The sequence below is a fragment of the Oratosquilla oratoria genome, chromosome 39 (genome assembly GCF_046742065.1).
Source record: "Oratosquilla oratoria isolate Oo_2021 chromosome 39, ASM4674206v1, whole genome shotgun sequence".
NCBI lineage: Eukaryota > Metazoa > Arthropoda > Malacostraca > Stomatopoda > Squillidae > Oratosquilla > Oratosquilla oratoria.
This window is the reverse complement of record NC_134815.1, coordinates 40,765,769-40,778,268: the sequence shown is the minus strand read 5'-3', so window position 1 is coordinate 40,778,268 and position 12,500 is coordinate 40,765,769.

Genomic DNA, 12,500 nt, shown 5'->3' with positions numbered 1-12,500 from the left:
GGCACAGCGATACCGAATAATTTCGGCCCTGGGGCAGGATTCGAACTGGGTGCTGGGAGCATTTCTGCTTCCCAGTTCAGCGCTCTACCAACTGTGCCACCGAGTCGGTGTGTGTGTGTGTGTGTGTGTGTGTGTGTGTGTGTGCGCGCGCGCGTGTGTGAGAGAGAGAGAGAGATAGAAAGAGAGAGTGACAGAGAGAGAGAGAGAGAGTGACACAGAGAGAGAGAGAGAGAAGAGGAGATTGTTGAAGAAATCTTATGTATCATCAATCAAAAACCTCTTGACATGTAACTTAGAATTAAAGCAGGCCCTACACGATCAACATTATTGCACAATGTTCCGTATTGTACAATATTATTGATGGTGCAGGGTGGTATTGAAGAGGCACACGCATTTGGCTTGTACATTTGATGTCTTCAATATACTGTGTCAATTTTGAATAACATTCCTACACCGTCAATAATATTGTACAATACCGAATATTGAGCAAAATAATTTATCGTGTAGGGCCCGCTTACGGAGGCAGGCTAAGAACTTCTAAATGCACTTTTGAAGTAAAGTTCTTTTATAATTTAAGATTTATAATTATTTTGAAATTTTAAATTGTATAACTTATTTTGAAATTGTCTTCAAGGTAGTAATATTATGGCTTTTTCCTCTTCGGTTGGTGAATTCCTTTTTGTACACATATGCTCGAATTGCCATTGCGCGCGCGCGTGTGTGTGTGTATGTATGCGTGTGTGCGTGTGTGTCATACAAAGAGAGCTGGTTTTATACGGAAACAAATAGGTGTTTCGGGTGAAGATTTTTTTTTATTAAATTTTGAACAATGGTGGACTGAACCTTTTCCAGGGAAATTATATTTAGTTATGAAGTGGTTCATGATACCCTTGAACAAGCTGTTTCTCTTCCGGGAGGATGTGATGGTGTGGTACGTTGTAGCATCGTACAATTATTGTTGTATATTACACTTACGTATTGCTCAATTAGGTGTTGTATATTTTCCCCATTTTATGATTAATTATATGTTTTGTTGGAAATTAGTTTCATTATTGATTGTATTATCTATTTACAATCTTTGTACACAAATCTATAGGGAGGACCAAGCGAGCTCTTGTATGTTTGGCTCCAAGTCACGGCGTGGCGTCCAGTTGTAATTCAGCCTCCAAAGTGTACGCAAGCATTTGTTTATTGTAATGCTTTATCAAATTGGGATTTAATACATTCATTTACATTGTTCATATACTTTCGTTTGATCACCCTACAACATGTTGTGGCAGCGGTAAAGTTAAATTTGCTTATTATACGCTTTTTTCAATATTTGGACGATTCTCGAGTGATACGAACTTTAATGAACTTTGGCTGGCCAGCATATTACGTATATGTTTGGGCTTTTTTCATTTTTCTGCGTTTTTTTCAGCCAAGAATTTTTTTTAGAGTGATTTTAACATAATTTGTAATCTGGTGCTCAGGAACAGTGTATTCCACGTGTGCGCCATGTGATTTTTTGGGGGTATGTCTAATGAGGTCTACAGCTTAGCATCTTTCGCTTGGACTTTTGATTCTATTATCGTCATCTATGTTCATGGAATGATCGTCTATCATTCCTGCGTGTATCAGTTTTGATCTGATGCCTGAATGTGGAAGGATTACTGGATCCGCTTAGATTGCGTGAAGAATTCCCGGCTTGCTAGCCAGCTTTCAGTACGCTCCTTCTTGAAGATACTGATTACATTGGATTGTTAATTAATTGACAACCTTGTGCATATATCTTCACCTACTGTTTCAGTAATAGTGCACATAAACTCTCCTATGCCATAGTGTAAATTCTGTTTTTTTTTTATTCTAAAAATGTATCTTGAGTACTGTCTATGTCATCCGGCGGCCATATTTGTTTATATATTTTTTCGGCCATTTTACTTTCATCCTGTTTGTGTATAGTCACCCTTTGCGATGTAGTTTTCCTTAAATATTCTTTTATTGAGAATTTGTGTTATTGTTTACATTTTTCAGGCAAGACGACTATTGCTAGCCCATGTTTTTCGTTGTGGGGCTAGTGTTTTTGTAAGCGGTCACAATAATTAATGTATGTATTAAGAATTTCACATTGTTGCTAATTAGAAAGGGTTTGAGCTATTATATTGTTTAACGATGTCTACCACGAGTAACCTGCCACCATTTCCTAGTATCCAAACTCAATCTCAGACGATAGCTAATACATTTACTATTTTGCATCAAGACTCTTCCATAGTTAAGTTCTCAGCTCAGGATCACCATTATATAACAGCAGAATTCATACAACAATGCGATGATAGTATTGTCAATACTGATACGTGCTCAGGCCCAAGCCAGCAATATTGCTTTTGATGCCTTGGAGTAATTGTTTCATTCACATTGGGTAGATAAAGATGCCATTACTTTGTATACGTTTCGCCTTATTTTGAAATTTCCTTTCTATATACTATTTCTAATGCCTTTAGAGAGGAGAGCAGCATCTTTCAGCTATAGAACGGGTGAGACCCTATTGTCTTTTGCAACACGGCTTTCAAGTAAACTAAAGGAAGTGCCTTATGGTTCTTTGTGTATGAGCAATACACAACAACATGCCGATGTTCCTAGTTCTCCTCCTCCACCCCCAAGTCATTAGAACCTACTCATAACATTCCTTCGTCTACATTTACACCACCTGTACCTACATGTACCTATTGTAACAAGTCAGGTCACTCAAGTGCATTTTGCTTTCGCCGTAAGCGTCACGAGCACAAGTCAAAGCAGTCCCCTGTCCGTAGGAATTTCTCTGATGCCTCTTCTAACGTGACACATGACCTCTCTAGAGTAAAGCCTCAGGATAAACTTAGCTACTGTAATATCCATGGTCAGTGTAAACATTCTACTGATTAGTGTTCAAAGATTCTGAAACTTAATGCAGGGACCTGTCATCAGCTTAGGAAAACTCACTCCCATTTTCACCAGCGCCCACATCACAAACCAAGAAAATGACCATTAATTGCCGGTCTCAGATCATTCTTCTTGTCTTTTCAGTTACTCACTTTCCAATTTCGTACGGAGAACACACCTATCTCAGTCACATTAGACACTGGTGCAGAATGTAGTCTTATAGGTAGAAAGGCTTATTATGCTTTCAGGGATTTGTACAATCTCTATCCCCTGTCAAGGACTTCCATGCCTTTCATGAGTTCTGTAAATAGCCAGTAGATTTCCTCTTTCTCTTCTTTGTTCCAGGGTTGTTAGTTCCAGTTTGGACAATTTTCGTTCGTATGTCAATTTTGAAAGTGTTGGTGCCATCTTTGTCGTTCCTCTTTGGATTCTTTCTAATTTATTTATATTCTATTTTGTGTTGGGTGTCCATAGTGTCGCAGCGTACTCCAATCTTGGCCTTATCAGCGTCACTTATATTTTCTTTATAATTTCTTCATCCATATAGTTAAAGGCCACTTTTATTTTTATTAGTAAATTGTAGGTTTATCCGACTATTTTGTTTATATGTTTGTCTGGTGACATGTCTTTGCTAATAATTACTCCTAGGTTCTTTTCCGAGCTAACTTTTTTTACATCCTTTGTACTAATTTTATATTGCCCTGATATTCTAGGTTTACTTTTTCCAAATTCCATTATACTGCATTTCTTGATGTTGAAGTTTACTTCCCACTTTTGGCTCCATTTCCTGACTTTCTCCAGATCTCTCTAAAGTGGTTCACAGTCTTTCTCTGTACTTACTTTCTTTAGTAGTTTTGCGTCATCTGCAAAGAAATTCAAATAACATTCAATACCTTTATCCATGTTATTTATATGTATGATAAACATCGGAGCTAGTACAGAACCTTGTGGGACTCCACTTATCATTTCTTCCCAGGTCGAGTTTTTGTCTCTAAGTACCACGCTCATTTTTCTCTCGTTCAAGAAATCTTCCATCTATTTAATTAACTTTCCTTGTACACCTCCTATGGTTTCGAATATTCTTATTATTTTTTGTGTGGTATTTCATCAAATGCCTTTTGTAAATCTAGAAAAGCACAATCAGCTCATCCGTCCCTTTCTTTTATAATGATTTGAATAAAAACAAATCAAGTTTCTGGCACAAGATCTTCCTTGTCTAAAGGCAAATTGTTTTGGATTCAGTATCTTATTTTCTTCCAGATGTTTAATCCATCTACTTTTGATAACTTTTTCACATATTTTAGCTAATGTGGTCGTAAGAAAAGACGGGTCTATAGTTTGTTGGGTCTTCCTTATCTCCCCCTTTATATATTGGTACGATGCTTGCATTTTTCCAATCTTGAGGTACATTTCCTTCCTTGAGTGAGCAGTCTATTATTTTATATATCTTTTCCACTAGCTCATCTATACATTCTTTTAATATCCAATTTGCAATTCCGTCCGGACCGTGTGATTTTCTGACATCAAGTTTTATTGCTTGGTCTCTTATTTCTTTTGTGTTACATTTCTTTCTTTCATTGAGGGGGATCTTTCAACATATTATTCTTCCTAATTATGTGCATTTTCTTTTGTGAATACAGACTTAAAATGTTCCTTCATAACCTCCGCCATTTCTACAACTTCTATATATTCCTCATTCCATTGACGCAGTTTCACTATTTCTTGTTTATTTTTCAATTTATCATTCACATAACTGTAGAATAATCTAGGTTGATCCTTACATTTATTTATTATGTCTTTTTTCATAGTTTCATTTTTCTTCCCTGCGTATTCATATATTCATTCCTCATTTTGATATATATTTGCCACTTACCCGTTTTTTTTCCATTTTTTCCAAGTTTTGTCTCTTGTATCATTTGCATCACTACATTTTTTGTTATACCAGTAGTTGATGTACACCCTTTCCTGCTTCTGCTTTGATATGTATTTATCTATTCTTTCTTTATATATATATATATATATATATATATATATATATATATATATATATATATATATATATATACAGTATACATTAATATATTTCATTTCTCTCCCATCTTTGTTTCTATTTGAAATTTTCCCAATACCTTTTTGAAAGAATTTTCTGAGTTTCTCAAAATCCGTTTTGTTGAACAGTAGTCTTTCCCTTCTGTGTTTCTCGTTTTTTCCCAAATCAAATTCATTTTTAGTTCAAACTCTATTAATATGTGGTCACTCTTTCTAGTTGGTGTCTTGTATTCCATTTTATCCATAATTTCAGGCTCTGACGTAAATATCAATTCTAGCCTCGACGGTTTTTCATTGTTTCTATATCTGGTATTCTCCTTTACCCACTGAGTCATTGTATATTCAGTGGTCATATCCAGTAGTATATTTCCCCAAAGGTCCTCTCTACCTTTCACTGTTATCTCTTCCTAACATATTTCTTTGGAGTTAAAGTCACCCATGGTTACTGTTTCCTCCTTTTAGTAATTCATTTAATGTATGCTTTGTGTCTTCCAACATTTTGGAGGGGTCAGTGTGTGTGTGTGTGTGTGTGTGTGTGTGTGTGTGTGTGTGTGGTAAAAACAAGTGGCTTAGGTAAGTAGTACACGTGTTGAAGCTCGGTTGAATTTTTTTATGTGTAACTATGGTATATGTGCGTATACATGTATGTGCGTAAACTTATTCTTCTTGTATGTGCATTCATGATCCCAAATAAAATGAACACAATAGTCCAGGCATTCGAGAAAGCATGACGATGTTCAACTGAACAAAGAATAACAGAGAACTCGCCATGAACGAGTTGGGTAGCACACACACCAAGTTAGCGAGCTGACAACTCCAATGCTATGAAGTTCCTTTGCAAGCAATGAAAATCAGGCAAACACAAAATAACCCATTAAGAAACAGCAGACATGACAGTATTATTTAGATCGGTGTAACACTATGCGGCGGCGTCGGATGCAACCAGATTAGGTTTACAAGTTTAATTAGCTTAGTAAAATCACCCGGTAATAGCCGGAACTTGATATAATGACCACCATCTCCCCCGGCCCTCTTTCTGGTTAGAATATTACCATAACCTTTCGAGTCTAATGACCCATAAAGGGGAGTTTGCTATAGTAAACAAGCCGCGGCGGCGGCAGCGGCGCCGGACAGTGTGACACTTGCCTTAGACATTTACCCTAAATTATCCACAAACGATAAAATCGCGTTACATTCCATCGTCTTTGTGGGAAGTTTATTCCAATCACGGACCATCGGTTCGCGAAATTATTTTTGCGAAGTTTCTGTATTTCGCTCGAAGAAACTAGCCGACGTGCATGTCGACATGTTAAGGCGTTATCACATTGAGCTATTTTTCCTCCAAGCTCCAGTTAATCGGTGGTGTCGCCCACCTGTAGTACTTTTCCACCGTAAAATCGGTATGGCAAAATATTTTGTTTTCTCAAAAATCTACGTAGAATGTCATTTGATATGCCAGAGGAAAATGATTTTCCTTTAACATATCAGATTCCTTCCTGAAAGCTGGGGACCGCAAATCTGTTCCAATGTGATAACGCCCTCAAGCGCGCCCTATTTTTTTTTTCTAATGTTTTATTTATTTGTTCATTTATCTATGTATCTATTGATTTATTGCCTTTTTGGTCTTATTTTTTCTTTCTTTTTCTGGTCTTTCTGGCGATCACGTCCGTGAATAAGAGTCCGTGCGTGCAGACCATAGCCACCACCACTCCCGGCCGTCACGGCTGTTTCCGCCGCCGCTGCCGCCGCCGCCACCGCCGCCGCCGCCGCCGCCGCCACCTCCTCCTTCTTTCGCCATTGAGCGATTTCCTCGTTTATTATATTTTCGATTTGATTAAAGTTAAGCCCGGCTCTTGCTAGGACGATCTCTCTCTCTCTCTCTCTCTCTCTCTCTCTCTCTCTCTCTCTCTCTCTCTCTCTCTCTCTCTCTCTCTCTCTCTCTCTCTCTCTCTCTCTCTCTCTCTCTCTCTCTCTCTCTCTCTCTCTCTCTCTCTCTCTTTCTCTCTCTCTCTCTCTCTCTCTCTCTCTCTCTATCTATCTCTCTCTCTCTCTCATCATAAGGTGGGCTCTCTCTTCTTCGAATCACAGTGCCAAGAACTCCCCCCTCCTGTCCCTTCCTCACCCTCACCCTCTTTCCCTGTTACTCCTCTCCTCACGTTGCTCCTCCCCTTCCTCTATTGCATCACCTCGGTAGATGCCCCCCCACACACACACCCTCCCTTTACCCACTTTTCTGCGATGACGTAATCCAGACACTTTATTCCGGCTGGGACCATTTGATTTCATTCAGCCGAGGGAAGGTCAGCGTGGAGAAAAATTCAAGATCGTTCCTTCCATGTGATGATGCAGTCAGGAGTTTTTGTACTAGATGACGCCGGACGATTTCATTTAGGTCAGGGGTGTGTCGTCACTGACCTAACGAAAGGGCGAGAGAGAGAGAGTGATAGAGGGAGAGAGAGAAAGAGAAAGAGAGAGAGAGAGAAAGAGAGAGAGAGAGAAAGAGAGAGAGAGAAAGAGAGAGAGAGAAAGAGAGAGAGAGAGAGAGAGAGAGAGAGAGAGAGAGAGAGAAAGAGAGAGAGAGAAAGAGAGAGAGAGAAAGAGAGAGAGAGAGAGAGAGACAGAGAGAGAGAGAAAGAGAGAGAAAGAGAGAGAGGGAGAGAGTGGGAGAGGAAGGGGACGAAAGGGAGAGAGAGAGAGAGAGAGAGAGAGAGAGAGAGAGAGAGAGAGAGAGAGAGAGAGAGAGAGAGAGAGAGAGAGAGGGAAAGAGAGAGAGAGAGAGGGGGGTACAGAAAGAGAAAGAGAGAGTAAGAGAGAGAGGGAGAGGTGGGAGAGAGAGAGTGGGAGAGGGAGGGGGTGAAAGGGGGAGAGAGAGAAAGAGATAGAGAGAGGGGCAGAGAGAGAAAGAGAGAAACAGAGAGGAAGAGAGAGAGAGAGAGAGAGGGTCTTGTGTCTGGTGTCTCCTGAGTCTTCACCCCCGCCCTCTCTTTCCGTCTGCTCTCCTCCTTTCAGAACACTCATCTTCCTTGCTCTTTTTTCCATTTCATCCTAGATATTCAGTAGCAGTAGCGATTTGTTGACAGACTGAAGGCCTGATCACACAAGCGGTTTGAACCGCGCGGAAACCGCGTCGGAAACCGCATGGTCAAGGAAAGACTGCGGGGATGTGTGTGAACACCGCGCAATTGAAACCGCTTGTGTGAACAGGACCTCATCACCTCTCTCTCCCCAAGACTTCCCAGTACCTTTAAAACCCCCCCCACAAAGACCCCCCCCCCCCCATCCCGACCCCTATCCCATGGAACCTGTATGGAGCCCTTTACAACATAAGTTTTAAGTGCTTCGAAATATGAAAATCCATGTGAACAAGTTGTATAGACACGGTAAAGGAAACATGGACTGGAGGTGAAAGTCGATAGACGAAACGTCAGGAATAAAAGCTTCACCTCCAGTCCATGTTTCCTTTACCGTGTCTATGCTTCGAAATAACTAAATTTCATTTAATAATAAGTCACGGTCATAACCGTGCGCCTCCTCGTTCAAAACTGAAAAATAGCTTTGCCATGGACCAAAAGGTCGTGGCTACAGAAAAGCGGTGCAGTTAGGCATGTCCATACAAGAGTGTCAGTCTAAAAAGGTTAATTCCTGAACAGTTTATTTCAGAACGAAGCCTCTGAACGCGGGAAGTTTTCGCGTGTGGCTGGTATCGGCTCTCGTGATAGAAAACACAGTCGTTACCCCCTCCCCCTCCCCCTCCCTCCTCCTCCCCTGATAAAAAATGTCATAGTTTAATCAACGCTGTTGCTTGAGTGTTTTATTACATATGCTTCGATCCAGGACAAGCGAGCTTTTCAAAAATCCTATTTTTAATTCGCCTGCAATGCCTAACCCACAAATGCCTGACAGTCTTAATGAATTTGATCTATTTTTTTATATTCTATCAACTTATTCATTTTTCCTACTTCCTAGGATTTGAATGTGCGTGCGTGCGCGCGCGCGCGTGTGTGTGTGGTTCTGTTTGTGTGTGTGTGTATGTGTTATGTGTGTGTGTATGTGTGTGTGAGTGTATGTGTGTGTGTGTGTGTGTGTGTGTGTGTGTGTGTGTGTGTGTGTGTGTGTGTCTGTCTGTCTGTCTGTCTGTCTGTCTGTCTGTCTGTCTAAAAGAGAGTAAAAACCAAAACGGGATGTAGAAAGAGTGTAAAAGAGTGCTTGAAGAGTATGGAGGAAGCAAATATATTGGTACAGCAGAGACGGGAGTGGAGAAGAAGAGGGGAAAGGGAACTAAGATGGAGGAGCGAGAAAGCACTGACGGGGAGATGTACCCGAGATTTGGGAGTTCAGATGAAATGGGGATCTTAGACCCAAGCACATACATCCGTCAACCAATAATCTTGACAGTAAACAACTTTTTGTCAGAAAGTCTTACATGAGACTTGAGTTGGAAAGCTCTGGATTGGGTGTGAGTATTCATGTGAATATTCTTTAATATACATGTTTTCATTCTTTGTGGCAGTAGTGTTTATTCAGGTATTTTTATTATATTTACACGAAGGAAAGCAGGTGGAAGAGGTTTGTTTCTGCTCGTGGACTTCTACACGGGAGTCAAAATATCGCTCATTCATTTTTTTCTCTAATTTTTATCTCTCCTCACTTGAGGCAAATGAAAATATAACACTAAGTCTCACTAAGACAAAAAAAAAAAAAAAAAAAAAAAAAAAAAAAAAATGAACTCGGTGAAGTGTTGGGCTGGGAAACTCATCACCTCGAATTGTCAGGGATTAATCTCTCTTAGTTGGAAACGGGACGAAAAATCTTTGCGCAAAATTATTTTAGTCGATTGGAAGAATTCCGTCCTCTTGACTTGGGAGTTGTCAGATTATACAAAAGTCTGAGAGTAATTCGGAGTCGTGCATCAGCTTCATAGATGAAGCTAATCTGAAATAATGTTAATCTTGTAATGGACTGAGAGAAAATTGAATATTCTTGGTCTGTTTGGAGCCTGTAATGCAAAAGTCGGAGAGAACTCGGCGGGTTGAGGGAATATTTTGAGATAGTGGGAGAGCTTACAGATAAATTGATACTTTCGCAAAAGAAAAGTAAATAACAATAAAAGAATATAGTATAATAAACTAATTGAAAAATTCATCCAAATAAGGGAAAACCTTAGGGGAACTTTAAGGAATAGGGACACAACATCAACAACACAGGAAATAGCTTTTGTGGCATGTGTATACCGTACGTATAAATACTGTTGACTTAAAACCGGCACAACTTCCCGCATTGTATGTTTGGCAAAATGGCGCGCTGATATAAAGCCAAGAATTATGATGATTTTCTCTTGGTGGCGGCCTCGGCACAGGGGCCAATTACACAAATGCAAAGCTGTGCAGACCCTGATGGTGCGTGGTCGTGTGTAAGGAAAGATTTAAAGAGGGGGGGCAGAAGGGAGGAAAAGAGTAAAAGTCACGAGGCGCCTGCGTTCCTTATTTGAGTTAAAATTAGGGTGTCATGAAAAGAACGCTGTGTGCCTCCGCTCCGTAGGGGTGTCACTAAGGTCCTCGTAAGAGGACGGAGGGTGAAGGAAAGTAGGAAGAAAGAGGAAAGAATTTCAAGTAGGAAGGACATTGCCTCATTCTCGTCTGAACTCTCACATACCATACACCCCTCCTAGTCCTGGACAAACCGCGCCTTGCACGTGATATACTCAAATTAGACTAGTATATTGTGAGTAAATTTTATAGTAAGTTGTATATTGCTGGTGTATTTCTGTTTTATTATTATTATTATTATTATCATTATTATTATTATCATTATTATCATTATTATTATTATCATTATTATCATTATTATTATTATTATTGTTATTATTATTATTATTATTATCATCATTAATATCATTATTATTATTATTATTATTATTATTATTATTATTATTATCATTTATTATTATCATTTATTATTATTATTGTTATTATTATTATTATTATTATTATTATTATTATTATTATTAATATCATTATTATCATTATTATTATCATTATTATTATTATTATCATTATCATTATCATTATCATTATCATTATTATTATTATTATTATTATTATTATCATTATTATTAATATCATTATTATTATTGTTATTATTATTATTATTATTATTATTATTAATTATTATTATTATTATCATTATTTTGATGATGATAATGATGATGATACATATACCAAAGGCTTTTTTTTACCTCACACAGGAGGTAGCCAAAAGACAAGGCAAAGAAACCACTCCCACCCATTTTATCCCCTACATACTCCACTCCCCTCCACCCTCTTCCCTCCCTCCTATCTTGGCACCTCCTGGATGACGGGTCATCCCTGCACCCTGTCCACTGCCCTGGGTCAGAAGCAGTGTCGCAAGACACAGCACATCCACAGCAAGGCCGGTTCGTTAATTCGGCGACCCCCCTTCTCCGTCCCCTCATGCAGAAAAGAAGACGGGGATAAATCCCTTCAGGCTGCGTCAATTTATTTCTCATACTCCCTCACCCCCATCCCCCACCCACTCCCCCTCATGCGTCACAGCATCATCCATACACAACCATTCTCCATTCACCCCTATCTTCTGTCCTCTCCCTTCCTTTCTCAACAGACATTCTCCTCTTTCCCAATGCCCCTTTTACCCCATCCATCCACCTCATCCTAGGACGCCCCCTCATGTTCACTCCTTCCACCTCTGCCTTCCACACCTCTTTTACTAGTCTTTCTTCACTTTTTCTTTCTATGTGTCCAAACCATCCTAATACTGTTTCATCAATAATGACGGTTCAGTCAAAACAAAATACGTGAAATGAATACTGAGGTTGTGTGTGACTCGTTAACGGTTAGGACTGCCCCTAAACTGAAACGAATCGTCTGGTGAAAGCTAGTGGTCTCATAAGCAGAGGCTGTGGATTTTCTTAAAACCAAAATCTAGGTTCATTGAAATTATATGACCTTACCCTGCCCCAAACATTTACATGTACCAGAACAAGCCCACTCCTTTTGCAGCATCTTCATGGCCTAGTTGGTAGCATCCTTGATTCGTGATTATACTACGGATTGTCAAGGATTTGAGTCCAAAGGGTGGAGCATACATATGTATATATATATATATATATATATATATATATATATATATATATATATATATATATATATATATATATATATATATATATATATGCTGGTTACCACTAAGGAAAAAAGAAACATGAAATTCACAAGCGCTTTCGTGTATTTCACATCTTCAGGAGATATACGGATTAAAACTTTCATCAGTTAAGGATGTATTATATATCAAATACGTATCTTTCATTACAGAAAAAGAGAGGGTTGAGTCTCCCTCTCCCCCCTACTGGGCTTATTTTCCCCTGCTCCCCTATCTGCCCCCCAAAAATATTCAGATATACTCCTATGTAGAGAAATTTAGTCCTGCATCCCAATCCCCGCTGTAGAGTGAGAGAGCATTGGAAATAACATTTACATACAAAGAGCGTGCAAGACTGAGAAGGGACGCATATACCA